The sequence below is a fragment of the Notothenia rossii genome (assembly GCF_949606895.1).
Source record: "Notothenia rossii genome assembly, chromosome: 4".
NCBI classification, from domain to species: Eukaryota; Metazoa; Chordata; class Actinopteri; order Perciformes; family Nototheniidae; genus Notothenia; species Notothenia rossii.
This window is the reverse complement of record NC_136902.1, coordinates 40,258,189-40,272,668: the sequence shown is the minus strand read 5'-3', so window position 1 is coordinate 40,272,668 and position 14,480 is coordinate 40,258,189. Positions and strand designations below refer to the sequence as shown.

At 41.8% G+C, this 14,480-nt stretch overlaps 2 long non-coding RNA genes across 2 annotated transcripts; both read left to right on the top strand.

Moving 5' to 3' along the window:
• Positions 1-280: 280 nt before the first annotated feature.
• LOC307036711 lies at positions 281-5,098 on the top strand. The gene is made up of 2 exons (XR_013807423.1): positions 281-1,363; positions 3,092-5,098. It is a non-coding gene; the product is annotated as an uncharacterized lncRNA (long non-coding RNA).
• A 3,456-nt stretch (positions 5,099-8,554) lies between these two features.
• On the top strand, positions 8,555-13,390 carry LOC307037667. The gene is made up of 4 exons (XR_013807752.1): positions 8,555-8,808; positions 10,474-10,581; positions 10,670-10,749; positions 11,977-13,390. It is a non-coding gene; the product is annotated as an uncharacterized lncRNA (long non-coding RNA).
• The last annotated feature ends 1,090 nt before the right edge of the window (positions 13,391-14,480 follow it).

The window sequence follows — 14,480 nt, the reverse complement described above, 5'->3', positions numbered from 1 at the left end:
TCTGAATTTAAGGCCTTAAAAAGGTCTTAAATATGACCCAAAAAAATAAGAAAGGTCTTCAATATAATTTAGAAGGTCTTAAAAATTATCGCATTTGAAAGGTACTTCTGTGTTGCGATAGCGTCTAAATGTTTTGGGGGAAATGTCTGTGCTGCAAAGTAACCAGTACGGTAATAGCCTTTCAGTTCCCCCAAACAATTTGTATTGAATTAAATCAACATGGAACCAGTAATAATCACTAACTTTGTTTCCTCCCGGCCCCTTATCGGAGAACACCCAGCTAGTAACCAAGCAACCAAGCTTCAGCTAGCGGCAGTCAGAAACTAAAGTATCTTCGAATCTACTTACAAATTGATATGGGGAAGTGTCAGTTCAACCGTATTTGGTTGGAAAACATCGAATTTAGTGCTTGGTTGAAACCAGTGGAGGGGAACGTGTTTGAAGCCCGCTGCACCTTTGCAAAAGAAATGAGCGTTTGTTTTGCTAATGTAGCGTTAGCTAGTGGAGCGTTAGCTAGTGCAGCAGCTCCTGCAACAACACCGGGGGACCTCCGGGCGACGTTTGGGTCTGCGTCAACCCTAAAAGCAGAGGTGCTGTAGACGCTAAATACCGTAGTTAAACACCTATCATACAACAGCAACAATGAAAGATTGTAGCCAAGGCAGCAGAGCTCTGAATATAGCTCTTGTTACTCTCTCTCACAGACACACACACACACACACACACACACACACACACACACACACACACACACACACACACACACACACACACACACACACACACACACACAAATCATAATGACGATTATTTGGGTCAATAATTGATTTCACGATTATTCATTGACTTTGAAAATATCAATTTATTGAACTTTAAAATAAATAATAATTTGAACAGTATATTTTTAACTGTTGATTAATGTTACGTGCCGTAGTGGGTGTTTGTGTGTGTGTGTCTTTCTCTCTCTCCCTGTATATTGTCTCCAGGTGCAGCCTCTCCCTCCAGGTGCAGCTTCTCCTCCAGGTGCTTCCAATCACCAATCAGGGCCTCCATAAAGGACCTGATAAAAGCTGCAGTCACTCTCTCCTTTTTCCTCCTCTGGCTGCATGTGTACAAAACTGTGTCTTGCCGCTTTATAGATGTGCTCCTAGATATATCGATTCTTTAATATTCTGTGCAAGTTGGCTGGTGAGCCCGTGTTCCTGTCTTGTTCATTAAACGACCTGCTCGTTACTTCAGAGATGGTTTTTCTCTTTTTTTTGTCATGCTTGGTCATCCTTGTGTTTTGTTACTCCCCTTGGTACCCCTAGACTTGGAGGGAACGTAACAAAGGGGACTCGTCCGGGATCATTTGAGACAAAGAGTGAGTATCTGTTTGCGGTTTAGCGTTGATATTGTGTTTGGTGGTGAGCAGTGGTGTATATAAGTGTAGCATTGGCTCTGAAGTCTCTTACTGCTGAACAGCTTCCTCAGTTTAGATAGGGGAGTGTCTAGCTGGGCTGAATCAGTCCTTCCTTCAGGCACTCATTTATTATTTTGCCTTTTTTTATTTTCGGGGTAATCCTGGGTGGGGTTTTATCCTGTTGGGGGCAGGCATTTCAGGGTTTCGGCTGCTGATGTTTGCCTTTTTTAAGTCACCTCGAGCCCGGCACGCTCCAGAAGATAGTTAGGTAAGTCGTGGTAGGCAGGATCTGGGGAAGTTCGTTATTTGGAAGACTGACGTCAATGTTTGTGAGGCATTAGTGTTTTTTTTTTTAAATCTTCTAATTAGCTGTGGTTAAGGATGGTTTTTGTTTTGGAGCAGTTTGTGGCCAGTCCTACTGTGGGTCAGCTAGACAGGTGCAGGAAGGTTGATTTGCAGTTAGTTGCTGACCATTATCACGTTTCTGTCGCCTCTGCTCTTGTTAAAAGTGAACTCAAGGCTACTTTGCTAACTGGACTAGTTGAACAGGGGGTTTTGAGCCTGCCTACTTTAGTGGAATCTCCTGGCACGGTGGCCGGGGCTGTAGCAGCAGTATCTCATGATGGAGGCCGCATTGGTGTTACTCCTGGTGTTCAGAGTGCTACGGAACAGGCAAAACTTTTCACCATACCTCAGTTAGACTCGTTTTCGGCAGGATCCTCACCTACGGGTTCTAAATTAGATGCCAGGGTAAAAGTGCATATGGCTCGTCTACAGTGTGAGAGGGAGGAGCATGATAGGGATTTTCAGCTCAGGAGGGAGCTGGAGATCAGGAAGTTGGAGGCAGACACTGCTCTCCGGATGCGTCAGCTAGAGCTCCAAGCAGCTGTGGTGGGTGATTCTGCCGTTACATCTTCTGGTCCTGCTGCCTCCTTTGACGTGAGTAGGCATATTTCTTTGGTCCCTGTGTTTCTTGAATCAGAGGTGGAAATCTATTTTGGTGCATTTGAGCGCATTGCTGCTGCTCTGCACTGGCCATAAGATGTGTGGGCTACTCTTTTACAGGGCAAGCTAGTCGGCAAGGCTCAAGAGGCTTGCTCTTCTCTTTCTGTCGAGGATAGTTTGGTGTATGACACTGTGAAAGGTGCTATTCTGAGGGCATATGAGCATGTATGTGGACTTCGCAAGGGAGAAGAAAGTCCTCTTTGACAGGTGGTGTAGAGCTTGTAAAGCTGATAACATTACTTCAGTGTGTGAGCTGGTGATGTTGGAGGAGTTTAAAAACTTTGTACCGGAGCGTACGTTAGTCTATCTGAACGAGCAGAAAGTAACTACCCTTCAGCAGGCTGCCACTCTGGCAGACGAGTTTGCACTGATACACAAGAGCGGTTTTTTTCAGCGTGATCCTCCTCAGCGGGACACTTATCGTAGAGCTCCTGACAATTATGTTCCCTGTGCCAGTGTTTCAGTGTTGGATCCTAGGATAGACAGAGCTTGTTTTTTTTGTCGTGAACCAGGTCATGGGATAGCAGACTGTGCAGCTTGGAAGAGAAAGCAAAAAGTGGATGGCAAGCACCCAGAAGGGGTGGGATTGGTTACAGCAGTGTGTCCTAGTGGACGGGCCACTGTTAGCAAAGGGCCTGATGAGTGTTTGAAACCGTTCATCTCTACTGCCTTTGTCTCTTTCAGGAAAGGTGGAGGACCAGCGGCAGGTCACGGTGTTGCGAGACAGTGGTGGCTCACAGTCATTCATCCTTGCCGGTGCCTTGCCCCTGAGTGCTGAGTCTGCCTGTGATGCGAATATGGTGGTGAGAGGTATTGAAATGGGTTTTGTGCCCGCACATCTTCACAATGTCCATGTCCAGTCTGAACTGGCTACTGGTTTCTTTCCAGTTGCTGTGCTCCCCAAATTTCCTGTCGACGGTGTGGATGTCATAATGGGTAATGATATACCCGGGGGTAAAGTGTATCCTCAGGGCAATTATCCTCACTGTAGGGCTCGTAACAGAAGTGTCACACATGTAGGCCTGTCACGATAAATAATTTTGTTGGACGATAAATGTTCCTGGGAATTATTGCGATAAACGATAATATTGTCGGCACCATTGTAAGACCATTTTAGACCACTGACATACTGATAATATATCATAATAATTCTAGTACATGCTTTCAAGGAGAACTTTTTATTGAACATTCAACATTGCAAATGAAATGTGAAATAATATTAAAATATATAAATGATATATAATAAATAAAACAAATTAATTAAATTATAATAAATTAATTAAATCACACACAACCAAAACAATAAATTAAATAGACTCAGGCTGGAAAACAGAGCTCTCAATCCATCTATCTATCCATCTCTATATAGATGGATAGATAAATATATATAAATATATATATAAATAAATCAATATGAGCACACATTGTCTCAAAAGCAAAAAAAATCTCCTTAAAACAACAGTCATGTGTACAGTCCACTGTCCATACAAAGGCCCAGATGCCTCAACAGGCCATATCCAAATCTGTTTTTCGAAGTTTTCGAGCAAGGAACACCAACATGTTTGCATTGCCGGGCAAATGCATCTTTGATTGTAAACTGTCGGGAAGGTGGGGGCTCTCCATCTCCAGCTGCCGTGTTTGCTACCAGCTGGGAAAACGGAATGGAGTGGTTGTGTTTTAGGTGTAGTTTAAAATGCGTGGTATTGCCTGCTTTTGTCGCTACCTTTTTTAAAGAAATGCGACACACCGCCCGGCTCATTCAAGTCCGTAGGTTGGCCTCGTTGATTTGGCTTGATTCCAAAATACTGCCACACCGGAGAATCGAGATGTGTAGGTTTTGTAACCAATTCCATTTCACTTTAAATTCCCCGCGAGTAAGTCACACGTTGTCTCCCGCTTGTCGCTATATTATTAATTTGGCTGCTACGTTGCTGTACGTGCACACAGTGTACTGACCTGGCTGTGTGTCAGCCCCGCCCCTCACAGCGCGCATGGACGGCAGCCACAGCTCGTCTGGCAGCCACAGCGCTCCTAGCTAAAATGCTGGTCACATCCTTATGTAAACAAACACGCATGTAAACGGCAATTTATCGAGCTCAGAAAAGTTATCGAGTCCATTTTTATTTATCGTACGATAAGTCAATTTATCGATTATCGCGACAGGCCTACACACATGCTCATTCTGTTTCTCTCCCAGGCACCGACACTAAGAGATTTTGTTTCTCTTGTCTTGACCCTGGTCATTTAGTGGTGGAGTATGAAGCTTGGAAGCAGCAGGTGGCAGCTTCCAAGCATTCAATAGTAGGCTTGTCAACTATGTAATGTGTGTTTTGGTAACTGTGGCCATAACTGGTTTTATGGAGGGGGGTGTTACGTGCCGTAGTGGGTGTTTGTGTGTGTGTGTCTTTCTCTATCTCCCTGTATATTGTCTCCAGGTGCAGCTTCTCCCTCCAGGTGCAGCTTCTCCTCCAGGTGCTCCCAATCACCAATCAGGGCCTCCATAAAGGACCTGAGAAAAGCTGCAGTCACTCTCTCCTCTTCCTCCTATGGCTGCATGTGTACAAAACTGTGTCTTGCCGGTTGATAGGAGATGTGCTCCTAGATATATTGATTGTTTAATATTCTATGCAAGTTGACTGGTGAGCTCGTGTTCCTGTCTTGTTCATTAAACGACCTGCTCGTTACTTCAGAGATCGGTTTTCTCTTTTTTTTTGTCATGCTTGGTCATCCTTGTGTTTTGTTACTCCCCTTGGTACCGCTAGACTTGGAGGGAACGTAACAATTACCCTGAACGTATGATTCAACTGAAAAACCAATACAAAAATAAATTAAATAGATAATACATTTAAATAAAATAAATAATATCAAAATAATAAATACAAATAAACAAGATCAACAAATATTTTGGAGCGCACTTCCACAAGTTACTAAACATATCTAAATATGATAAATAAATTAGGCTAAAATTAATTACCGTAATTTTCGGACTATAAGGCGCACCTGAATATAAGCCGCAGCAGCTAAATTGAATGATGTGTACATATATAAGCCGCACTGGACTATAAGCCGCAGGTGTTTTAATGTTTAATTACCATATGTAAGGGTTCGTGCACAGAGGGGATTGTCGGGAAAGAGATGGCTGTTTGAGGAAGCTCCCATTTATTAACATTTCAACAAACAAGTTGCATATTTGCATAACTTATTCAAGTGTTACCATTTAGTGCAATAGTAGCTACAGAACATGTACTGTGCTGTGTAAACTGTACTGTATCACATAGCGTTTCAGACACACAAACTTTTCAACTTTCAAACTTAAACGGTGCGCTCCCAGCGCACGTACCGGCAGTGATCTACAGCAGTGGTTTTCAACCAGTGGTACGGGGACAAACTGTCTCGCTCTCGTAATGTCTGTCTGTCTTGCTCTCGTTCTGTCTCTCGTACCACTCTCGGTTCCACTTTTACTTTTGCGCGCTACCTGTCTCACTCTTTTCCGGCCTCCAGCTTTTCCTGCTGGAGCCCGCCGCTTAAAGGTGGGGGGCGCGGAGCGGCCATAGAGTCCATAGAGTTAAAGGTGGTGGACTGTAACCTGTAAAATCCATAGATTTAGGAGGTCCCCTAGTGGCCATTAGCTGTAAAAATCCATAAATTAGCCGCACCGTTATATAAGCCGCAGCGTCGAAAAATGGGAAAAAAGGCGTGGCTTATAGTCCGAAAATTACGGTAGATCAAATATGTTGTAGTGCACTGTCACAACCTAGCAAAGCAAAATAATTGGTTTTTTTCGATTATGTTTTCGTAATTGTGGCAGGCCAAAATCGTAATTGCGATTAATATACGATTAATTGCACACCCCTAACACACCCACACACACACATTGAATACTTCAGTACAAAGGATGTATTGAATAATTTAAGTGATATATGTGTACACTTATAAATCATTAGTCAAAACAGGGCTACATTTGAATTTGAATTTGATTATAAAAGGTATATGTGGTCAAATTAAGAGCCGCTTGGGAGCCGAAAGAGCCGGCTCTTCTTGGTGAGCCGAGCCAAATTAACCGGCTCACTAAAAAGAGCCAGAGTTCCCATCACATACAAGGCAGGGAACATGTACGGTTGGAGGCGCTTTTCTAATACCTTTAGCTACAGGACAGTCTCTGGCAGCTTCCTCCTCCTCCTCCAACTCCAACACCAGAGCAACCCAGTTGGCACGTATGCCCTTCACTGTCCTCTGCAGCGACAACCAGCATGTAGCCGACGGTTGTTTTTGGCTCAGCAAGTCGTGTTCCTCCATTTCGTTTTGGAGTTGATTGAGTCGGTGTCTTCAAATGGGGGAATTCTTGTAGTATGTGTATACGTTGTTAATAGTCTTGACATATGTACTTGATGTGATTGAGCCCTCCATGTAATGGCCCACTGGCTGGCACCCAGTTATTTTAATCCCCCAATTAACCCACACACACGAGGAGCAGGCAGATTTCATGTAACACAATAATCTATATTATAAATTAAGTTCATGGATAGTAACACCTAAGGGACCATGTCAGCCAAACTTCTCACAAGAAACTTCTCACAAGGCCAAGTAATGCAGTGCCTATAGACCAGTGGTTCCCAGCCTGGGGGTGCGCCAAAGATCGCAGGAGGAGCGCCAGGCCTCAGATGATTTGAGGCCAAATATCATATTTAGATTTTTTGATTAAGTTTTTTACATATAATTGTAACGCAATACATGATTGTCACTAAAAGCCTTTTCTATACATTACAATAAAATATACAAAATAATTGATTAATTTACTTGAATACAAATTCAAGTTGGTAGCTATTATAGGCATAAAAAGACAGAAATGTATCTTCTGCGCGTTAAGTGTCCAAACCGGGTTTGTCTGGATAAGCGCATTTTTAAAACATAGTCATTGTCCATGCCGGTTTCAGTTGGATTATTTGTCACAGTTGCTCCAATCAGATCGGTCTCCTCCATTTTGTCGATTATTTACGACTTTTTAATCCACATAAACACATCGGCAAAATCCGGTTTACTTTGAGCATGTGTTTTAAACAGTTTAATCCCTTTGTGAATTGTTTCCACTTGTGCCGTCCTTTAATTTCTTCATACAGCGGGAATCCAAATGAATTAATCCTTAGTCCAATAACCATCAAAGTAACTCCAATAGTGCTCCTTAATTACGCTTTCATCCTCCTTTAACAAAATACATCACATTCAACATTCATTTGTGACAGTAGTTGTAGCATTTTGAGACTTTGAAACTTTAATTTCAAATATGTTTGTCTTTTTTGTTTTCCTGCGATGATGGTTCTTCAGGACTGCTTCTTAAGCTCAAATCACACTCTCGCAGACTTTTCCGGTGTTTCTAAAGTAGATGACAATTTATATGTGTCGCTTAAGAGGAAAACATGCCTGTTTTTTTTATTTTTATTACTGTCAGGAAATGTACAACCTAACCCTGGTCCGCCCAGTAGTAGTAGTCAGATCGCTACTCCTGCTGATTTTAAAGCTAGGTCTGGGTTGGGTTTCATCCACTTGAATGTGTGCAGTCTGTTAGGTAAACTAGATTTTGTCCGCATTTGGGTAAGCTCGACTGACGCTGACGTCATTGTTTTATCAGAAACATGGCTAAATAAATCTATTTTGGCCTCTGACATTGCCTTAAATGGTTATAATGTGTATCGTTCCGACCGGCATAATAAAGGTGGTGGCATTGCCATTTATGTTAAGAATAAATTCAGTGTAACCACATTAGTTTCCAAATCTATCAGTAAGCAATTCGATTTTTTAGCCTTAAATATAGAAGTGGCAAAGGGGCAACAGGTCATGGTGGTGGGCTGTTACAGACCCCCCTCAGCTGGCAAGGACTCCTTGTCTTCGCTAGCAAATCTTTTATCGCAACTAGACTACAAGGAAATAGTGCGACTTGGAGATTTTAACTGGGACTGGTTAACTGCAGTGTCAGAGGATTTTAAAAACCTTTGTATCTCTTTGAATGTTACTCAGATTGTTGACAGTCCTACTCGCCCTAACATTAAGTCCCCTAATACATCCTCCCTAATTGATCTCATTTTAACTAATGCTCCCTATAAATACTTATCTGACTGTTAGAAATTTAAAATCAATGTTTTGATGGTATAATGTAGCTTAAACATACCGTCAGTTTAAACGCTGTTTTATACTGAAAAAAACTGAAATTCTCGTGCACAACCAGTTAAGCTTTTATTCTGAAAATCCTTCATCTCCGGTTAGCATTTAGCATGTGGCTAATATACGATTTCCTAAAGAGGTGAATTTAGTAGCGAAATGACATGGAGTGGTGAAAACCGAAACCTACTGATTTAACACTACAACTATAGATGTCGAGATACTACCATGCTGAATATTAAATGAAGGTACAGTTTATTTGAATACATTATTGTTTACAGACGAGAGTAGCATGTGACAACATCCGGAATGACCGGAAACCAAACCAGCCGTGAAGTATTTTCTGTATTTTTTAGAGTATTGATTACAGCATTTAGAATGTGTTACATGAAAAGTGATGAAAGAGAATATGAGGAGAAAAGGCGTGTTAAGCATATGTTGAATGTGAAAAGTACCAATCCTCTGTTTAAATGCGACAACGGACATTAGAGACGAGGCGAGCCGGCTGGCGGGGAGGAGCCAGCAGAGGATATATAACAGCACCGGACGAGGGATTCTCTCTCTTCTCTTGCTCATGAGAGCCGGATCACATCTGTTTTCTGCCTGAACAATATTCTGTCTGTAACACTACCGCGCCTTTTTTAATTAAAGTATCCCATTTGAATCTTCTCAGAGACTCAATTTAGTCTCATTTTAAAGCTTCTCTCCTGGACGCGAGAATAAAGAACATATTTAACAATTTACCTTTTGCAAAGCCACGCCCCTAAATGCCCGTTGTCCAATCATATTCGATCACGTGCGCGGCTCCCTGTGGAAGTCCGACAAGCTTACGCCCGTCTACACTACAGGCATAAAAAAATCTTGAAGCTGGGCGTGTCTGAAGCTTGGCGATTTTTTGCGAGCAACGCGACCAACAACCAATCACATGAATCTCCCGCCCCCGACATACAAAGCAATAGCAATGTTAAAACGAAGTAAACTGGATATAAACTCTCCAAACAGGCGAAAAACCTACCAGTTTCACCCACTGTCTCTGCCACCTCCCTCCATGCCTGGTTCCTCCGGTTTGTATCCCGGTAAATAGTTCTGGTCGTAAAGAACCGGGTGATTTGCTACCGTAATATCTCGTTTGGAATATGAGGAAATTAACTTTGGTCTGGCTCTCCCAGCTTGCACGCGGTTTGATTGGCTGCGCTTGCACTGGCGGGATTTGCATAAACGGGATTTGATTGGCTGATGCCAAGTATCGAGCCTCAAAAGTTGAACATTGCTGATAGATGCTCGTGATGCTTGCAAAGCCATGCCATGCTCCCGACAATGCAGTTCGGCGAAGATTTAAAATCTTCTACGTCACCCCATTCAAGTGAATGGGCGAAGCGTTGAAAGCATTTTTTGATGCCTGTAGTGTAGACGGGCCGTTAGCGTTCAAATTCATTGCGAAAATGGTAAAGCCTTGTGCTTATGGTCTTTGCAAATCGGATAGCAGATATCCCATAAGCTTAGAGGGGGGGGGTGATATTTTACCCGTTTCCTAAAACCGAGAGGAGAGATGCCGCCAGTGGATAAAGAAATGCGGCAGGCCCCATACCCAGCTGAATATGGCGAATATCAACAAACACAAATACGTTTGCTCCAAGGTAAATACGTGCTAACGTAGCTAGCTAGCTAGCGAAGATTACATTCACAAATTAACTAACTAATTTAATTAACTAATTTCACTAACTAACGTTAGCTAAAGTCACACGACTACAGCTGTAAGCTGTGTGCTTCTAGGTAGTTTTGACCATGTATATCACTTGATGCATAATAATGTCTGAACAGCTGAGCTCCGTTATTAGTCTACCTGTGGTCAAAGTACAAACAAGAAAGCCAACAGGCAATCATTCATTTATATTTTGCTTTAATCTTTGTAGCATTTTGTTAATGGAAAGCCTACTGCCGACTAATCCTGCTGCACAAGTGGGCACCCCGACCCCCACAAAGGAACAACAAGGTGGATGCAGAAAGCCATCAAGGAAACGGTAGTTAACTTTAGACAAACTACAACATTTAATGCCTCTTGTGATTGTATTGTTTTATTCCAAAATAACACAAAATATGGTTGTACAGACTCATGAAAACGTTGCAAGAGGCATCCACCTCCAGCACCATTGAAACCCCGGAAGAGACTCTGTGTGTGATTTTCAATGGTGAGTAATGAACCATAGCTTTTTTTCCACATTTCAAGTTCAAGTTTCAAGTTGTTATATACATATATACAATAAAGAGTGAATGAGATTAAAGAGGTTTATTTGTCACATACATACCAACTAAATTCCAAACAAAATGACAAAGAAAGTAATTGTAACAAAACAAGTAGCCGAGAACTGTACTGTAGAGTTAAGGTGCAAATAGGTATGAATGTAGTGCAAATCTCTTTAATAATAGATACATATAAAGTGTCTAAAGTGAGTGATAAGGTGAGTGTTTGTTTAAAGTGAGTGTGTACATGTGGATGTGTGTGCAGTGAGTGTAGATGATGGGTTATTACATAGTGTCATTTACATTTTACGCTGGATTGTAAAAATCAAAGTAAAAAGCATCAAGCTTGCTCTTCATCTGCTCCCATTTTGCTACATTAAAGTATATTCTTTAGGTGGTAGTGTTCTGCACAGTGAACATAGAAATCACACCATGACATACCAGTGAGCCCGAGCTGCCCTGTTATCTGGTAGTGATAATCGTGACACTCTTTTAGCTTGTAGCTGCCATCTGCCTGCTTTAAGAGGTAAGCACACTCAGTGAAGCTTTCCTTGGATGGACACTTAATTTTCCTAAAAGCCCATAGCTTGGACTTTCACTCTCTCCTATTTCTAAGACCTTACGGTCAGGTGATGTACCGAGGTGTGGTGCCTGCGGATTCACAACAAAACCACATGGATACACTTGGTTTCCTGTTAGCTTTGTGTATTGTGTTGCTGCTATGGGCTCTAGTTCTGTACCCCTTTTCATGGCCTTGGTTTGTACTGATCCTTTATACTTGAGGCTTACAGCAAGTGTGTCATGGTCTGCTCTCCTGGAGCAGATTCTTTTAAAGGTCCTTGATGTTAAGCGATCAGATCTTGCATTAAACCACAGGTTGTTTGTGTTTTGTTGTCTGGTCTCACATTCTAGGGCTATAGATTCGGGTAGGGAAATGGTCACTCTGTTGTAACTATGCGTGCCATTTTCATCCAGGACTGTGCATAAACTGTGCATAAACTTGTCGGTTGGGCTTTTAGAAAAAGTAGAGGAGAGCTGGGGAAGTCATCTGGTTAACAGACAGGCGGCGCTTCAGCCTCAGCAGAAGGGGCTCCCTTGTTTAATAGGGGAAGCTGTAAAAAAGAAAAGATGGGATCAAAATGCTATCATTATAATGTAAATATGTGTCTTTCCAGAGACTGTGTGTGGAGCCACCCCTCCTTTCTGAACAAGGTCAACTGGAAGGGGGACCAGAAGAGGAGCAGTCCACAGAAAAAGAGAAGAAATTAGAATTAGAAAATGGTAACCTGAAAGAGATACTGGCTTTAAAGGAAACAGAGGTAGAAAGGCTGAAAGCAGACATTGGCACACTTAGAAAAGGAACTCTCACACCCGAACTTCTCCAAAACAGTGCCATCCCCCAAATGTTTGCATATAGTACTGGGCTCACATATGAACGATTCAACCACCTGTGCACAATATTTGGCATTCCAAATGATCCATGTGCCACTCAAATAAATGTCCCCTTAAAGTACCAGCGGAATGATTGGCAAGTTGTTGGGATGCCCCTGCGTAGCCAGCTGTTATTTGTTTTAATGAAACTACGCAACAATGAAGACTTGAAAAACCTTGCCTTTTGATTCAGCATAACCGTGCAAAGTGCAAGTAATCTTTTCAATTCTTGGATTCATTATATGTTTGACGTATTGGGTGCAATACCAATTTGGCCTCACAGAGATGTCATTATGGAAAATATGCCAGACACCTACAAAACGGATTATCCATCAACATTTGCAATATTGGATTGCACTGAACTAAAAATGGAACGGCCTACCTCACTGGTGTTGCAAAGTCAGAGCTATTCGAGTTACAAAAGCACAAACACTCTGAAATCGTTAGTTGCCTGTGACCCCCGTGGTTCTGTGATCTTCTCTTCTGCACTTTTCACAGGCTCTATGTCTGACAAGGAGATAGTCAGAGAGAGTGGTCTCATCCCACTACTGGAGAAACAGATATAAATTGGCTATCTGCAAAGAGGTGATGGCCTAATGGCCGATAAGGGCTTTTTGATAGAGGACGATATCAAGTCTGTCGGACTGCAGTTAAACCTGCCACCCTTTGCGAGGTCTAAGAGGCAAATGCCATCTGGAGATCTGCTCACAACTAAGCGCATCGCAAAGCACCTTGTTCATGTTGAAAGGGCCATCGCTAAGATAAAGAAATTCAAAATGGTGTCAGACCGAATTCCCAATACTAGGTTGGGGAATATAAGTCAGATCTGGTATGTGGTGAGCGTGCTCTCAAACTTCCAGCCACACATTCTCAAACAGTGAGGGCACCGGACTCTATAAACCCTTGTATATCTTCCTGTACATTTTACTGTATATTTTAGAATGTAGTTACATCAAAGTGACTAGTAACTGCAGGGTTCAGATAAATGTAATGGGTTAAAAAGTACAATATTTCCTTTGAAATGTAGTGAAAGTAAGTTCTCTAAAAATGGAAATACTCAAGTAAAGTATATAACATTGCATCTATTGAACAAATCTACAGATAGATGTTATCAAATGTTTGGCTTGGTGACATTTGTGTTTAGTGGGACATGTTTAATATGACAGTCATTAATATGCTGTAAGTGTAATCCAGTTTTTTTTTATATAGTACTTCTATTCTGTATTTAATTTGTTTACTACCAAAATTTAATAAAGTACTTCTATTCTGTATTCAACTAATGTCAAACTGTCTAATTTGCATCATCAATATAACCAATAGGGCATACAGACCCTCACACTTGTTTACACTGTTGATTTCTCTCATATTGTTAGATTCAAATGCCTATATTTATATATTTCTACTATTACCCTCTTACTAGTTATGCTGTAGTTGTCATACTGTCTCTATTTATATAATACAACTCTGTACACATACATCTGATTAACACTACACTATTAATTTGTATATTAGGTGGTTAAACTGGGTACAAAATATACAAATTAATAAACATCCAAGCTAGCTAAAGCTGTCATTAACGTTAGCCCTAAAAAATAACTAGATGTACGATTTCAATAGCAATGACAACTCGATATTACAAAAGCAGAACATACCCAGCAGTACACGAACAAGCCTGGTCCACAATATTGTGCTCGTCGAATTTGAAATACAGCTCATGTGGTTTTTCACTCTTGCACTGCGACCTGTATGCAAGTGCCTGTATTGATGTTGTGCCTCCCTCTTTTCTAATGTTTATACTGTGGATATAACACTCCATAGCGTATTGTAGCCCCTTTTGTCGGGACCTGGAGGATATTGCTGCGTTATTGCTCCAAAATGAGTCTGTTAAGGCGACTCCAACGTTACGGAGACCCTCCGTTATGGATTTGTTTAACGCATCTGGCTCTCAGCTTGTCGGACTAGCAACAGTGACCAAGGGGGGGCGTGGCTTTGCGAAAGGTCAATTGGGGACCCTGACGTGATCCTCGCACAACCGGGAGAGACTACAGCAGGCTGCTCGCTGGACCCGCTGGCATCCGTTCAACACACAGAGAGCTCAAATCAACAAGGTAAGGAGAAACCTGTTATATCGAATTCTTCAATAGTTTATGTAGGACAATGTTATTTCTGTGTGTTTGACGGCGGCCAGCGGATCCTGAAAATAGCTGTGCAATTTAAGTTAAAACAAGCCTAAATTGATAAAAATTGG